The sequence below is a fragment of the Neofelis nebulosa genome, chromosome 5 (assembly GCF_028018385.1).
Source record: "Neofelis nebulosa isolate mNeoNeb1 chromosome 5, mNeoNeb1.pri, whole genome shotgun sequence".
Lineage (NCBI taxonomy): Eukaryota > Metazoa > Chordata > Mammalia > Carnivora > Felidae > Neofelis > Neofelis nebulosa.
This window is the reverse complement of record NC_080786.1, coordinates 74,877,873-74,895,828: the sequence shown is the minus strand read 5'-3', so window position 1 is coordinate 74,895,828 and position 17,956 is coordinate 74,877,873.

The window sequence follows — 17,956 nt, the reverse complement described above, 5'->3', positions numbered from 1 at the left end:
TCACTTGGTCATGGTGTATAATCCTTTTAATGTATTCTTTAATTTGATTTGCTAATATTTTGTTGAGAATGTTTGCATCTATATTCATCAGGTCTATTGGTCTGTACTTTTTTTGTGGCATCTTTATCTAGTTTTGGCATCAATGTAATGCTGGCTTCATAGAATAAGTTTGGAAATGTTCCCTCCTTGATATTTTGGAAGTGTTCAAGCAGCATTGGTGTTAATTCTTTCAGTAATTCTTTGTAGAATCCTCCAGTGAAGCCATCTGATCTGGAGTTTTCTGATTACAGATCCAATTGCTTTACTATTGGTCTGTTTGGTTTTTCTATTTCTTCCTGATTCAGTCTTGGTAGGTTGTACATTTGGAGAATTATATCAATTTCTTCTAGATTATGTAATTTGTTGGCATATAATTGTGGCTAGTAACGATCCTTTGTACTTTTTTAGCACCAGTTGTAATGTCTCCTCTTTCATTTCTGAGTCTTCTCTTTTTCTTAGTCTGGCTAAAGGTTTGTCAATTTTATTTATCTTTTCAAAGTACTAGCTCTTAGTTTCATTGATCCTTTTTATTATTTTTCTGGTCTCTTTCATTTATTTCTACTCTGATCTTTAATTTCCTTCTTTGTTCTTTTTATAGTTCCTTGAGGTGTAAAGTTGAGATCTTTCTAATTTCTTAATATGTGTTTATTGTTGTGAAATTTTAGAACTATTTTTACTGTGCCCCATATTTGATATGCTGTGTTTCTATTTTCATTTGTTTAGATATGGATTTTTCTTTTTTCTTTTTCTTTTTCTTTTTTTTTTTTTTTAGCAGGCTCCACACCCAATGTGGAGGCTTGAACTCACAACTCCAAAATCGAGTCAGCATGCCTCCTACTGAGCCAGCCAGGCATCCCTTATTTCCCTTTTGATTTCTTTGACTCATTGGCTGTTTAGAAGTGTGTTGTTTAGTTTGTACATATTTGTAGATCTCACTTAATTTCTAGTTTTACACCACTGTGATGAGAAAAGATAGTTGCTATGGTTTCAGTCTTCTGAAATTTGCTAAGAAACGTTTTGTGTCCTTTCTATCCTAGAGATTATTCCATGTGCACTTGGGAAGAATGTGTATTCTGCTGCTGTTGGATGTAATGTTATGTATATGTTTGTTAAGTCCATTTGTTCTAATGCGTGGTTCAATTCTAACATTTCTTTGTTGATTTTGTCTGCTTTATCCATTGCTGATAGTGGGGTATTGAAATACCCAATTATTATTATAATGTGTATTTATCTTTTAAGATCGGTTAGTATTGGCTCAATATATATTGGTGTTTGGGTGTTGGGAATGTATATATTTATGATATATCTTCTTGATATGTATTGACCCCTTTATCAGTATATATCAGTATATAATGACCTTCTTTGTTTTTTGTTACCCTTTTTGGCTGGAAGCCTATTTTAAGTAAGACTATGCTTACCTTCTTTTGGTGGAATGTCATCTATCCTTTCATTTTGAGCCTATGTGTGGTTTTAGACCTAAAATGAGTCCATTAGGCAGCATGTAGTTTAAATACATCCAGCTGCCCTGTGCCTTTTGACTGGTGAGTTCAATCCATTTACAGTTAGGGAGCTTATTGATAGGTAAGGATTTAGTACTGCCACTTTATCTTTTCCCTTCTGGTTATTTTATTTCTCCATTTTTCCCCTTGTTTCTACTTTTGTTAAGTTTATGGGTTTCTATGGTAATTTTCTCGGTCTCCCCCACTTGTTTGTTTTGTGTTTCTACACTTTGCGGCTACCATGAGGTTTATATAAAACACATCATAGATATAATAGTCCTCTTTTGGCTGATAGCAATTTATCTTCACTTCCTTTTTTTATCCTTTAACTCTTTCCCTTTTATTTTTGTTGCCACAAATTATCTCTTTTATAGTGTGATTTTATTACCACGTTGTAGTAGTGATTTAAAATTTTTTTTTAATATTTATGTTTTTGAGAGAGAGTGTGTGAGCAGGGAAGGGACAGAGAGAGAGGGAGACACAGAATCCAAAAAAGGCTTCAAGGTCTGAGCTGTCAGCACAGAGCCCAATGTGGGGCCAAACCCACGGACCACAAGATCATGACCCGAGCCTAAGTCCGATGCCTAACTGACTAAGCCACCCAGGTGCCCCAGTGATAGTTATTTTTAATGCTCTTTTCCTTTTACCTTTGTGTTATAACTGTTTAATATACTATTCTAAAAAAGGACTATGGCTTTATAATTCTATCACCTTAAGCAGAGTTTTGGGTACTTTTATTTTTTCATTTCAGCTTGAAGAGCTTCTTTCAACATTTGTTTAAGACAGGTACTAGTTGTTGTGAACTCGTTTAGGTTTTGTTTGGGAATTCCTTTATTTCTTCTTAAGATATGGAAGATGACTCACCAGGTAGAGTATTCTTGGCTGGAAATTTTTAGTTTTCAATACTTTGAATATATCATTCTACTCTTGCCTGGCCTATAGAATTTCTGCTGAGAAATCTGCTGATAGCCCAGTGGGTTCCTTTTAGCTTAGTGTCTGTATTCCCCTGCCTGCTTTTAAAATTCTTTATCGTGGACTTTTGACAGTTTTAATTTAATGTATCTTAGAGGTCTTTTTGTATTGAGATAAGGTTTTCTATTAGCTTTATGGACTTGTATACCCAGTTCTGTCCCCAGGTTTGAAAAGTTCTCAGCTATTATTTCTTTAAATATGCTCTGCTCCTTGTTGCCTCTTTTCTCCTTCTGGTGTGCCCATTAATCTTGTGTTGGCTCTTCTAATGGAGTCTGAAAGTTTTCCTAGGATTTCTTCATTAAAAAAAAATCTTTTTCCTCTGCCACTCTAAACATTTCTGTATTCTATCCTTGAGCTTATTCTCTTGTCCAACTGATCTGCTCTATTTCCAATGCTTTGTAATGCATTCTTCATGTGCTGGGTTCTTTAGCTACAGGATTTTTTTTTTTATAGCATTTCAATCTCTTTAGTTAAGTATTCCTTCAGCTCATTAATTTTATTCCTTAGATCATTGTATTGCCTTCCGGATTTTCTTGTATGTTGCTGAATTTCTTGGTAACAGCTATTTATCAGATAACAGTATTCCATGTTTTTGGGTTCAGTGCTGAAAAAATGTCATTTTCTTTTTGTGATACCATATTAGTGTGGTTTTTCATGGTGTTTGATGCAAAGTTCCTCTGCTGCCACATTTGAAATAGCAAACACCATTCATAGTTATGTAAGGCTTTGATTCTAACAGTTCAACTAGTTGGCAACTAGGAGCCTTCCCTTTGTTTTCCAGAAGGTGGCATGATAGCACAAGTTTTCAGTTTCTCTTACTAGAGCTGACTTGTTGCTAAGGTTGGGAGCTGCAAGTATTTAAAAAAAAAAAAACAAAACTGGTGGGGAGAAAGGGAAGAAAAAGGGTGGCAGCAGAATCAGGGGAGGTGTGTGTTTGACACTTGGGGCTTTGGGTGTGCCCACAGCCCCTATGGGGATCTTCCAGTAGTGGGGATTCTCAGAGGCTCACTGGCAGTCCTCTTGCCATAAATTCCAGGGCAGACAGCAGGAAACACATTTCTCTCAGTTGTCTTTGTCATCCTCCCTTTCCTTTCCCCTTCCCAACCCAGTCACCATAATTTCTTCTCAGAGTGACAAGTTTCTCCAGCTGAAACATGTATGGCCTGGTAGACCCCCTACTCACCACTTTCACTTCCCACATCTGCTAGAAAGGCTGTACTGGTCTATTGCTGTGTGTGCAGACCCCCTACTAACCCCTCCCCCCTTTTTTTTGGTTATGGATGTGTGTCATTAGTTGTAAATTGACAGGGAAAGAAAAATGGAAAGACTCATGCTGCTATGAAGTGGACATTACCCTTCCTGATTTGCTAAAATTTTATCAGAGGACATCTCTGTGGCTCAGTTGGCTAAGCATCTGATTTTGGCCTAGGTCATGATCTCACAGTTTGTGAGTTCGAGCCCCGCATCAGGCTCTCTGCCCTTCCCTAGCTTGTGCTCTCTCAAAAATAAATTAAAACAGGGGCTCCTGGGTGGCTCAGTCAGTTGAGCGTCCAACTATATAGCTCAGGTCATGATCTCACGGTTTGTGGGTTTGAGCCCCGCATCAGGCTTTGTGCTGACAGCCTGGAGCCTGCTTTGGATTCTATCTCCCTCTCTCTCTGCTCCTCCTCCACTTATGCTCTGTGTGTCTCTCTCTGCCCTTCCCTTACTCGCAGTCTGTCAAACATTAAAAAAATTTTTTTGATTTTTACACGTATGTTCATACGAAATATTCCATAATCTTTTTCCTATAATGTAATGGAATGTCTTTGGTGTGGTATTGGGGTAGTGCTGGGCTCCATAGTATGAGTTAGGAAGTATTCCCTCTGCTTCTATCCTTTGGAAGAGATTATAGAAAATTGGTGTTTCTTCCTTAAATGTTTGCTCTAATTCACCCACCTGGGCCTGTTGCTTTGTTTCATATAGGTCTCTTCAATTGTCTATTTCTTGTGTGTGAGTTTTGGCATATTGGGTCTTTCATGGAATTGGTCCATTTCATAAGGTTATCAAATTTGGGGGCATAGAGTTGTTGGTAATATTCCTTTACTATCCTTTCAACATCCTTGGGATCTATAGTGATATTGCCTCTTTCATTTCTGATATTGGTGATCTGGGTCTTTTTTTTTTTTTTTTTCCTTAGCCAGGCTAGAAGCTTACCAGTTTCATTGATCTTTTCAAAGAACCAAATTTTGGCTTCCTGAATTTTTCTCTATTGATTTCTGCTCTGATTATTTCTTTTCTTCTGCTTACTTTGGATTTAGTTTGCTCTTTTATTTCTAGTTTCCTAAAGTGGAAACTTAGATGATTGATTTTAGATATTTCTTTTCTAATATATGCATTCAATGTATAAATTTCCTTCTAAGCATTGCTTTCATTGCATCCCACAAATTTTAATAAACTGTTTCTTTTTGATTTAGCTAAAAATATTTTTAAATTTCTCAAGATTTTTTCTTGACCCATGTGTTATTTATAAGTGTTGTTTAATCTCCCTGTATTTTAGGATTTTCCAGTTCTCTGTTATTGATTTCTGGTTTCAATACATTGTGGTCCAAGAGCAGGCATTATAGGATTTCTATTTTAAAAAATTGGTTAAGGTGTGGTTTAGGGCCTAGAATGTGGTCTCTCTTGGTGAATGTTCTATGTGAGCTTGAGAAGAAATTTTTTTTTTTTTTTTTTGCTGTTGGGATAGAGCATTCCATGTTATCTCCATTATATTCAGTTGATTGATGGTGTTAATTATATTCTTCCTGATTTTCAGCTTGCTGGATATCTCCATTTGATAGGTGGATTCATCTATTTTTGTATCACATAGTTTGATGCTCTGTTAAAATTGTTACATCTTCTTGGAGAATTGACCCCTTTATCATTATGTAATACTCTTCTTTATCACTGATAATTTTCCTTGCTTTGAAGTCTGTTCCTTTGAAAATCATATAGCTGCTCATGTTTTCTTTCGATCAGGATGGTATATTTTTCCCTATCCGTTTGCTTTTAATCTGTCTTGTTTTAAAAATATTTTTTAACGTTTATTTATTTTTGGGAGGGGCAGAGACAGCAAGGGGGAGACACAGAATCCGAAGCAGGCTTCAGGCTCTGAGCTGTCAGCATAGAGCCTGATGTAGGGCTTGAACCCACGAACTGTGAAATGGTGACCTGAAGTCAGATGCTTAACTGAGCCACCCAGGTGCCCTGATTATTCACTTAAAAAAAAAAAAAAAATTTAATGGGTGCCCTAGAATTTGCAGTAGGCATTTATAGCTAATCCAAGTCAACTTTCAAATAACACTTTCTAGTAGTGTGAGAACCTTGTAATAACTAAATAATCCTCCCTTATCATTGCTGTCATTCATTTCACTTATGTTTATGTATAGTATAAACACATTGTTGGAATTTTGAACTGTTACCTCTTTAAGAATAAAAAAGTTTTATTTTACCTACACTTCTTCTTCATTACTCTTCCTTTATGTAGATTGGAGTTTCTGACATATTTTTTTCCTTTTCTCTAAAGAAATAATTCTAACATTTCTTACAAGGCATGTCTACTGGTGACAAATTCCATTAATTTGTGTTTGTCTGAAAAAGTATTTCTCCTTCACTTTTGAATGATAGTTTTGCAGAGTACAGAATTCCAGGTTGTTGACTTTTTTTTTTCCTCTCAACACTAATCTACTTTCTTCTTGGTTACAATTTCTGAAAAGTTGGATGCAATCCTTATCTTTGTTCCTTTGTAGCTATTTTACCCTCTGGCTTCTTTCAGGATTTTATCTTTGATTTTCATTTATCTTCCTTGGTATTCTGAGTTTCCTGGATCTTGATTTGTTGTCTGCCATTAATTGGGGGAAAATCTTAGTCATTATTAAAATTTCTTTTCCTTTTTTATTTTGGTATTCCGATTACATGTGTCATCCCTTTTGCACTTGTCCCACAGTCCTAGGATATTGGTTTTTTTTTTTTTTTTAGTCTTCATTCTCTTTGCTTTTGAGTATTCTGTCCTCTGGCTCAGAGATGCTTTCCTCAGCAGGGTCCAGTCTAATCTGATCAAAAGCATTTTTCATTTCTGTTAACATTAACTCTAGAATTTCTTTTTGGTTCTTCCCTAGGATTTCTTTCTGCTTGTATTGCCTACCTTTTCTTGTATGCTGTCCATCCATCAGAACCCTTACTATATTAATTATAATTTAAAATTCCCAGTATAATTTCAACACCCCCGCCATGTCAGGTTCTGATGGTTGCTCTGTCTCTTCAAATTGCATATTTTCTGCCTTATAGTATGGCTTGTAATTTTTTGACAGCTGGACATGATGTACTGGATAAAAGAAACTTGTAAATAGGCTATTAGTAATGTGCTAAGATGTGGCGGGAGAAGTGTTCTATAGTCCTCTGATTAGGTCTCTTTTAGTGAGCCTGTACCACAAGACTATGAACTTTACAAGTGTTTTTCAGTACCCCCCTCCCTGCTTAGGTGGGACAGGATGGCTAGAGTGAGTGAGAGTTGGGTATGTCCCTTCCTCTGTGACAGGTCCTGGATAACTGGTTTCATTTAAGGGCAGGCCTTCTTAAGAACGGAGCACTGTGGCATATTTCAAAATTGTTCCATCCATCTCTCCCCCATCACACGCACATCCTGGCTGCTGGAAGCACAATGGAGTTTTCCTCTGATATTTACTGTGAGAAGCTATTCAAGCTCCTGAAGGTAAATCTCACAATGTTTATGGGGCCTCATTATGATAGGGCTCCTTGGAGTTTAATTATCAGATTTGTCCACACTGAGCCTCTAGCAATTTGCCAATCACAATTCAGGTTTCCCACCCTGCATTGGTTCCTGCTACTGCATTTTTGCCTTCAATCTGTTCAGCTTTTTACTTGTTGGTAGTTCGGGGTGGTGACTTCCAAGCTCTTTAAATGTGGAACCAGAAACAAACTCTACAGTGCACTTGGAATACTCACCAAGACAGATCAAATGCTGGGTTTTTTATATATTCTTAAGAACTGAAATCATACAGAGGATGTTCTTTGACTATAAAAGAATTTTAACAGGTAAAAAAAAAAGTCCCCCAAATACTTAAAAATCAGTTTAAAACACATTCAAAGCTTATTTAAAGCTTAATTATTATAAAAGTTAATAGAGCTAGTTATAGAGCTAGTATGAAGGTTGAAAGACAAAAGTAGTAAAAAGGAATATGTGATAAAATATAAAAATTGGCATCAAAACCAGAATGGGGTAGGAAGAGAGTAAAAATGTAGAGCTTTAAGAATTCATTCAACCTCGTTATATGTAAGCCTCACAGTAACCACAAAACAAAAACCTACAGTAGGTAAAAGAGAAAGGAATCTAAGTATACCACACACACAAAATCATCAAATCACAAGTGAGTATAAGAAAGGAACACAGTAACTACAAAACAGCCAGAGAATAATTTACAAAATGACCATGAGTACATAGTTATATCAGTAATTACTTTTAATATAAATGGACTAAATTCCCTAATCAAAAGACACAGTGGCTGAATGGATTAAAAAAACAAGATCTATATAAGTCCTACAAGAAACTCACTTCAGATACAAGAACACACACAAACCGAAGTGAAGAGATAGTAAAAGCTATGCCATGCAAATGGAAACCAAATGAAAGCCAGGATAGCTGTACTTATTAGATAAAATAGATTTTAAGGCAAAGACTAATAAGAAACAAGAACATAATTATGAAGGGGTCAATCCAAGATGAGGACATCACATTTGTAAATATGCACCCAATATAGGTATAGTTAAATATATAAAGCAAATATTAACAGATCTAAAGGGAGCAATTTACAGTAGTACAATAACAGGGGACTTTAGTACCCCATTTTCATCAATGGGGAGATCATCAAGACAGAAAACCAAATGGCCTTAAGTGACCCACTAAACCAAACGGACTTGGTAGAGATATACAGAACATTTCATCCAAAAGCAACAAAATTCTTAAGTGCACATGGAACATTCTCCAGGATAGACCACATATTAGGCCACAAAACAGATCATAATAAATTTAAGACTGAAATCCTATCAAGCATATTTTTCAACCACAATGGTATTAAACTGAAAATCAACTACAAAGAGAAAACTGGAACAATCACGAAAATGTGGAGATTAGACAACATGCTACAGAACAACTAAGGGGTCAAAGAAGAAATCAAGAAATCAAAACTACCTGCAGTAGGATGAAAATGGAAATACAACATACCAAAACTTTGGGATACAGCAAAAGCAGCTGTAAGAGGGAAGTTTATATTGACAATTATGTTAAGAAACAAGAAGAATCTCAAACAAGCAACCTAACTTTACACCTCCACTACAAAAAGAAAAAAAACGAAGCCCAAAGTTAGTAGATGGAAGGAAATAACAAAGATGAGCATAGAAATAAATGAAACAAAGGCTAAAAAGACAGTAGAAAAGACAAAAGATCAATGAAACTAAGAGCAGTTTCCATGAAAAGGTAAAACTGACAAACCTTTAGCTAGACTCACCAAAAAACAAAGAAAAAAATCCCTCAACATCAGAAATGAAAGATGTTACAATTGGTAACACAAAAATACAAAGGATCTTAAGATACTCAGAACAACTCTATGCGGACAAACTGGAAGAAATGGATGAATTCCTTGAAGTATAAACCTACTAAGACTGAATCAGGAAAACACAGAAAGTCTGAACAGACCATTTACTAGTAAAGATATTGAATCAGTAATCAAATACCTCCCAAGAACAAAAATCCAAAACCAGGCAGCTAGCTTCACACCGGTGAATTCTCCCAAACATTTAAAGAAGAATGAGTATCAATTCCTCTCAAAATCTTCCAACAATAGAAGAGGAAGGAATGCTCCTGAACTGTTTTCATGAGGTTGGCATTAGCCTGGTACCAAAATTAGATAAGGACACCACAAGAAAATCATTACAGGCCAATATCCTTGATGAACATAGATGCAAAAATCCTTAAATTATCATCAAACTAAATTCAAGAATATATTAAAAGGATCACACACCACAATCAAGCAGAATTTATTCCAGAAATGCAAAGATAGTTCAACATTTACAAATTACACGATACACCACACTAACAAAATTAAGGATAAAAATCGTATCAATAGAGAAAAAACATTTGACACAATTCAACATCCTTTTACAATAAAAACTCTCAACAAGGTGGGTATAGAGAGAATGTACTTCAACATAATATAGGCCATTTATGACAAGCCCACAGCTGACATCATATGTAATACTGAAATTCTGGAAGCTTTTCCTTGAAGATTAGGAACAAGACAAAGATGTTCACTCTCACCACTTTTATTCAACACAGTATTAGAAGTCCTCATTATAACAGGCACAAAAAAGAAATAAAAGCCATCCAAGTCAGAAAGAAAGAAGTAAAATAACTATCTGCAGATGACATACTGTATCTATATTTATATATAAAATATATATAGAAGTGTTAAAGACTCTACCCAAAAACTTACAACTGATAAATTCAGTAAAGTTGCAGGTACAAAATCAATATAAAAAAATTGTTGCATTTCTAATAACAAAGCATCAAAAAAGGAAATTAAGAAAACTATACCATTTACAATTGCATCAAAAAGAATAAAATAGAAGTAAATTTAAGCAATAAGGTGAAAGACTGAAAACTATGATGTTGATGAAACTGAAGACACAAATACATGGGAAGATATTTCATGCTTATGGATTAGAAGAATTGATATTGTTAAAATGTCCATACTACCCAAAGCAATCTACAGTTTCAATGCAATCACCATCAAAATTCCATAACATTTCTCACAGAACTAGAATAATCCTAAAATTTGTACGGAACCACAAAAGACCCTGATATACCAAAGCAATCTTGCGAAAGAACAAAGCTGGAGGTATCAAACTCTCTGACTTCAAGCTACATTACAAAGCTATAGTAATGAAAACAGTATGTATTAAGGCAACAGAGTAGAGCACCCAGAAATAAATATATATATATATATATATATATATATATATATATATATATAGTCACTTAATTTACAACAAGGGAGCCAAGAACATACAATGGGGGAAGGATAGTCTCTTAAAAAATGATGCTGGGAAAACTGAACAACTATCTTACACCATACACAAAAACTAACTCAAAAGGGATAAAATTCCTGAATGTGAAACCCTAAACTGTAAAACTCTTAGAAGAAAAAAAAAAGGCGGTTAACCTCCCTGACATCAATCAGTTTTGGATTTGACACCAAAAGCAAAGGCAAAAATAAACAATGGGACTACATCAAACTAAAAAACTTCTGCACAGCAAAGGAAACCAACAAGATGAAAAAGCAACCTACCAAATAGGAGAAAATATTTGCAAATCATATATGTGATAAAGGGTTGATATCCAAAATATATAAGGAACTTCTACAACTCAATAGCAAACAATCTGATTTAAAAAGGGGCAGAGGATCTAAATAGACATTTTTCCAAAGAAGACATACACATGGTGAAAAGACACATGAAAAGATGCTTAACATCACTAATCAGGGAAATGAAAACTATAATGAAATGTCACCTTGCCCCTGTGAGAATGGCTGTTATCAAAAAGGCAAGAAATAACAAGTGTTGGTAAGAATGTGTAGGAAAGGGAACCCTTGTGCACTGCTGATGAAAATATAAATTGGTTCAGATTCCATGGAAAACAATATAGAGGTTCCTCACAAAATAAAAATAGAACAACTATATGATCCAGCAAGCCTGATGAGGGAGTGTGGGGCAAGCTGAGGGCAAAATACAGGCTGGCACACCTCCCCTCAGGTGCAATATGTGTGATATTCCTCAGACACTCCTGGCTACCCAAGAACAAAGGAAAGGGGTTTAAGTGCTTGCCATGGTAATGTGGGAAACTAAGGCAAATGAAAAATTCCCTTACTGCCTATAGCCCACTGACAAGTGCTTGAAACATGCAGAGTGACCTTCTAGGAGATCAGCTGTCTCCTTGATGACACTTTGCTAGGGGCAAAAGAGAACCTTAGCTTAACGTTATCCCAACCTCGATGATCCTGTAAATCAACTTACTTTATCTCAACTACCCCAAAATATATGCTGGCAATCATACTCCAAGCTTATGGCTCCCCCTACCCCTGATATACATCTGAAAGGTCTCATGTCTGGGGTTTTATTAAATGGTAATAAGTGGTTATTTCCCTAGCAACAGCTAGCCTCTCAAGATCCTGGAAACCATGCTTCCAAAATTCCTTAGAGACTTTATCCCTGACCCCCTCCCAATCTGAGGGTATATAATGAGTTACCCATCACAAACCCCATGCAGCTCTTCCTGCCCATGGGTCCTTTCCCCATGCTTTAGTAAAATTGACTTTTTGCACCAAAGACGTCTTCAAGAATTCTTTCTTGGCTGTCGGCTCTGGACCCCCACGAACCGCCCCCATCACCCCAAAACTTCATCAGTCCACTTCGGGGTATTTATCAGAAGAAAACAAAAAACACTGACTTTGGGGCAGATGGCAGAGTAGGAGGACCCTAAGCTCATCTCATCCCACGGATTCAACTAGATAACATTCACATCAGTGTAAATAACCCTGAAAGCAACTGGAAGACTGGCAGAACAAACTCTTCAAGCTAAATATAGAGCAGAGGTGGCATGAAAGGGTAGAAAGGGCAGAGATGCAGTTGGGAGCTAAATGGACCTGTGGGACTGTCCACAGGAAGGAGGGGCGCTGTGGGCTCGGGAAGGGGAGTGAAACAGATTCTTACACCAGGAAGCCCACACAGGAAAGATGAATTCCTATAACATTTGGCTCTGAAAACCACAGAGGCTCAATTTCATGAATTCTTACAATCAATAGGACTTAAAACCTGGAACTTTAAAAAATCAGTGGCCTTGGCTCTGAGAGAGCCAAGAGGGAGGGAGGAAACTGAACCCCTGATCTTAAAGGGACAGCACAACAGCCTTAGGAAGATCCAGCATAGAAGCAGCAGTCTGAACAATGCGGGAGGTATGCCGGAGGGAGATCTGTTTACTAGTCAAAGCACCTGCTAAAGGGGCAAGGGATCACTGGGAGACTTCTCCAGGAACAAAGGAGCTGGCAGGCACCATTTCTCTCTCCCACTCATCAGCATAAACAGCCACCTGTGAGAACCAAGTGCTCGGTGGACATGGCCCCTCCAGACAGGCCTCTGCTGCAGGTCTTCTCCCACAGCTGACCCATGCAGAACTTGCTAACACCTCACATCTGGCCCTGTGCACTTCTGCGGATCTGCTCCCTCTAACACCCTCTTCGCTGGAGCCCATCCAAAGCAGAGTCACAAGCCTGATAGTGTGCAAGCAGCCCTGACGGGAGCCAGCACCATTCCAAAGTGACTCCTGCCCCCCAGGGAGAGGAAAAGAAAACCACACACAACAGACTGTGGACCCAGCAGTGTACTGTAGGCTCCGCCCACCAAGTTCCCTGCAGTTCTGTGCTACTGCATCTCTGCAAAGGCCTAGTCTGACTCAACTCAAGCCCAAGGTAGCCCCAGACTGGCCCAATAACAGCATGGGGACCAAACACTGCCCGTAACAAAGAGAGTCACTACAGATGACTGAAGAAAAACTGGCTGAGCCACAACAAACTGGACAACCTAGAAGAAATGGATAATTTTCTACAAACATACTATTTTCCCAAACTGAACCAGAAAGAAATAGAAAATCTGAACAGATTACAAGCAACGAATTTGAATCGGCAATCAAAAAACTACCAAAAAATAAAAATCCAGGACCAAATGGATTCACAGGGGTATTTTACCAGACGTTTAAAGAAGAGTTCATGTCTATTCTCCTCAAACTATTCCAGAAAATAGAAGATGAAGGAAAGCTTCAAATACATCCTACAAGGCCAGCATTACCATTATACCAAAACCAAAGATACCACCAAAAAGAAAACTACAGGCCAATATCCTTGATGAACATAGATGCAAAAATCAACAAAATATTAGCAAACTGAATCCAACAATACATTAAAACCATCATTCACCTCGATCAGTTGGGATTCATTCTGGGGATGCACAGACATTTTGATATTCTTAAATCAATGACCATCATATATACCACATCAACAAAATGAAGGATAACGATCATATAATCATCTCAATAGATGCAGAAAAAGCATTTGACAAGTTCAACATTCATTCATGATTAAAATCCCACCAAAGTGAGACTAGAGTGAATGTCCCTCAACATAATAAAGACTGTAATATAAAAAACCCACAGCTAACATTATACTCAATGGTGAAAAACTAAGAGGTTTCCCTCTAAGGTCAGGAGCAAGGCAGAGATGTTTACTTTTACCACTTTTACTCAAAATGATATTATGGACAATACTACACACAGAAAATCCTAAAGACTCTACCAAATAACCATGAAGTAATAACCAAATTCAGTAGTGGCAGGATACAAAATTAATACTCAGAAATTAATAGCATTTCCATATACTAATAATGAAGTATCAGAAAAAGGAATTAAAATAAAAGCCCACCATTTACAATTCCACCAGTAAGATTGCTGTTAGTATAAAATGCTGTTGCTATCAAAATTTTAAGATTTTGATAGCAACAGCATTTTTCACAGGACAAAAACAGCCCTCAAACAGCCAAAGCACTCTTGAGAAAGAACAAAGCTGGGTCTCTCATAATACCAGACTTCAAGATATACTACAAATCTGTAATAATCAAAACAGTATGGTACTGGCACAAAAATAGACACATAAATCAACGGAACAGAACACAGAGCCCAGGAATAAACCGATGATTACATGGTCAATTAATCTTTGACAACGGAGGAAAGAATATACAATGGGAAAAGACAATTTCTTCAATAAATGATGCTGGGAATACTGAACAGCTACATACAGAAGAATGAAACTGGATCACTTTCTAACATTCTATACAAAATAAACTCGAAATAAAGAACTACATGTGAGACCTGAAACCATAAAAATCCTAGAAGTGAGCACAGGCAGTAATTTCTCTGACATCGGCTATAACATTTTTCTAGATACGTCTCCTGAGGCAAGAGTAACAAAGGCAAAAATAAATTATTTGGACTACATCAAAACAAAAATATCCTGTATGGCAAAGAAAATAATCAATAAAACTAAAAGACAACCTACTGAATGGGAAAAGATATTTGCAAATGATATATCTGAAAAGGGGTTAATATCCCAAATATATTAAGAACTTATACAATACCAAAAAATAAAAAACAAAAACCACCAAAGAAAACAAAAAACTCCCAAACAATCCAATTAAAAAGTGGGCAGATGGCCAGAATAAACATTTTTCCAAAGAAGACATACAAGTGGCCAAAGACACATGAAAAGATGCTCAACATCACTAGTCGTCCGGGAAATTCAAATCAAAACCACAATGCCTACATTACACCATCTTATACCAGTTAGAATGGCTAAAATAAAAATGATAAGAAGTAAGTGTTAGCAAGGATGTGGAGAAAAAGGAAAACCTGTGCACTGTTGGTGGGAATTTAAATTGGTGAATCCACTATGGAAAACAATATGGAGGTTCCTCAAAAAATTAAAAATAGAAATAACATATCCAACAATTTTACTATTTACCCAAAGAAAACAAAATCAACTAATTTGAAAAGAATAGCATCCCCTGTATTTACTGAACCATTATTTACTAAAACAAAGATACTGAAACAACCTAAGTGTCCATCAATAGACAAATGGATAAGAAAAATGGGATTGATACACACACACACGGAATATATGCAGCCATAAAAAGAGTTTGTCCCAATTGAGACCACATGGATGGCTCTGGAGGATATTATGTTAAAAGTAGTAAGTCAAATACCATATGATTCCATTCATAAGTGGAATCTACAAAAAGAGAGGAAAAAACAAAAACACAAGCAGACCTATAAATACAGACAACTGATGGATGCCAGGAGGGAGGTGGGTGAGAGGGCAAGTGGGTGAAGGGGAGTGGCAGAAACAGGCTTCCAGGTATGGAATGAATAAATTTTGTGAATGAAAGGGACAGCATAAGGAATACAACGTAATGGAACAGACGGTAGCTATACTTGTGAATATAGCACAACATATAAACTTGTCAAATCACTAAGTTGTATACCTGAAACTAATGTGTCTACTAAAAAAAAAAAAAACAAAAAAACAAAAAAAAACACACACACACAAAAAACCAAAACACAAAAAACTCTCACACCTTAATTTTACTCCAGTGAGACTTGTGTCAGACTTCCAACCTACAGAATTTGGAATAAGTTTGTGGGTTTTTATTAAAAAATGTTTATTTATTTTTGAGGGAGAAAGAAGCACAAGCAGTGGAGGGGCAGACAGATGGGGATACAGAATCCGAAGCAGGCTCCAGACTCTGAGCTGTCAGCATAGAGCCTGATGCGAGGCTTGAACCCACAAACTGCAAGATCATGACCTGAGCCCAACCTACTGGACCACCTAGGTGTGCCTAAATTTGTGTTATTTTAAGCTACTAAGTTTGTGGTAATCTGTTGCAGCAATACTAAAAGGTAATGCCTATTAAGAACATTCCCACAAATAAAAAAATTCTAGACCAGGATGACTTGAATGGGGACTTCAAAATAGTAAAAGAAATGTTATAAACCTTACATAAACTCTTTCAAAAAAGAGGCCAAGAGGGAATACTTCGTAAATTGTTTTATGAGGCCAGTATAACCCTAACACCAAAACCTGATAAAGACATCATAAAAAAATGAAATTACATATCCTATATCCTTTATAAGCAGATACAAAAGTCCCTAACACAAGATTACCATACCAAACAGCAATATATAAAGAATAACATTTCATAGATTTATTTCAGGGACGTAAAATTGGCTTAACGTTTATTTGAAAAAACCTGAGGTAACTTACCATATTACCAAACTAAGACATTTTAAAAAATGATCATGATAAATGGAGAAAAAGCATTTTAAAAATTCAACACCTATTCACAGTTCCCACCATGCCTATTCAATTAACATTGTGTAGGAAGTTCTAGACAGTGCAGTAAGGCAATAACAAGAGACATAAAGCATGAAGATTGGGAAAAAAAATACTGAAACTGTTTCTATTCTCAAACGATATGACTGTGTATGTGCAAACTAAAAGATTCTATACAAAATTAAAAAAATAAACTAGAATGTTGAGCAAGGTTGTAGGTTACAAGGTCGAAAGTACAAAAATTGCATTTTTGGATTTTAATAACGAATAATTTGAAAATGAAAAAACAATTCCACTTACCATAACATCAAATAACATACAAATTTTAATGTAACAAAGATTTGCCAGATGTTTACATCAAAGACTATAGAACGTTCCTGAGAGAAATTAAAGACCTAAAATAAATGGAGATAGATCATGTTTATGGATTAGAAGACCCAATATTAAGACGTCACTTGTCTTCAAAATGATCTATAGATTCAGCACAATCCAAATCAAAATCATATCATTTTTAAAATAAACATTTTAAACATTTTAAAAATGTTTATTTCTTCAGAGAGAGAGAGAGAGAGAGGCAGGGAGGGAGGGTGTGTGTTTGTGTGTGTGGCGGGGGAGGGAGAGCAGAGAGAAAGGGAGAGAATCCCACGTAGGCTCCACTCTGTCAGCACGGAGCCTGATGCAGGGCTTGATCTCATGACCCTGAGATCATGCATAACTTGAGCTGAAATCAAGAGTCAGATGCCTAACCAACTGAGCTACCCAGGCACCTCAAAATTATATCATGATTTTTTGTTTCTAGAAACTGATCATCAGCTGATTCAAAATTTATATGGAGATTAAAAGACCTATGATAGCCATAATAATCTTGATAACAAAGTTGGAGAACTTACATTACCTAATTTCAAAGTACAGTATAAAACTATAGTAACCAAGATAGTGTGTTACTAGTGTTAAGGATAAATGAATAGAACACAGAATCCAGAAGTAGATCCACATTTATGGAGTCCATTAATTTTAAAAAGGGGCACCAAATGAATTTAATAGAGACAGAATATTTTCAACAAATGGAGCTAAACCAAACAGCCTTATGGGAGTTAGGAGGAAGATGCTTAATCCTTGCCTCACACCATACACATAAATGAATCTGAGACAGATCGCAAACCCAAACATAAAAGTGAAAGCTATAATGCTTTCAGAAGAAAACACGGGAAAATATCTCCATGACTTTGGGTTTGAGAGGCTATTTTAGATAAGACACAAAAAACACAAAACCATAAAAAGAAAAAAAATTGGACTTCATCAAAATAAAGCACCTTTGCAACCCAAAATCACCATTTAGAAAATACCCATGAAAAAACATAGGGGCTAGGGGTACTGGCCCCCTATACAGTTGAAAATCCACTTATAACTTTTGATTCC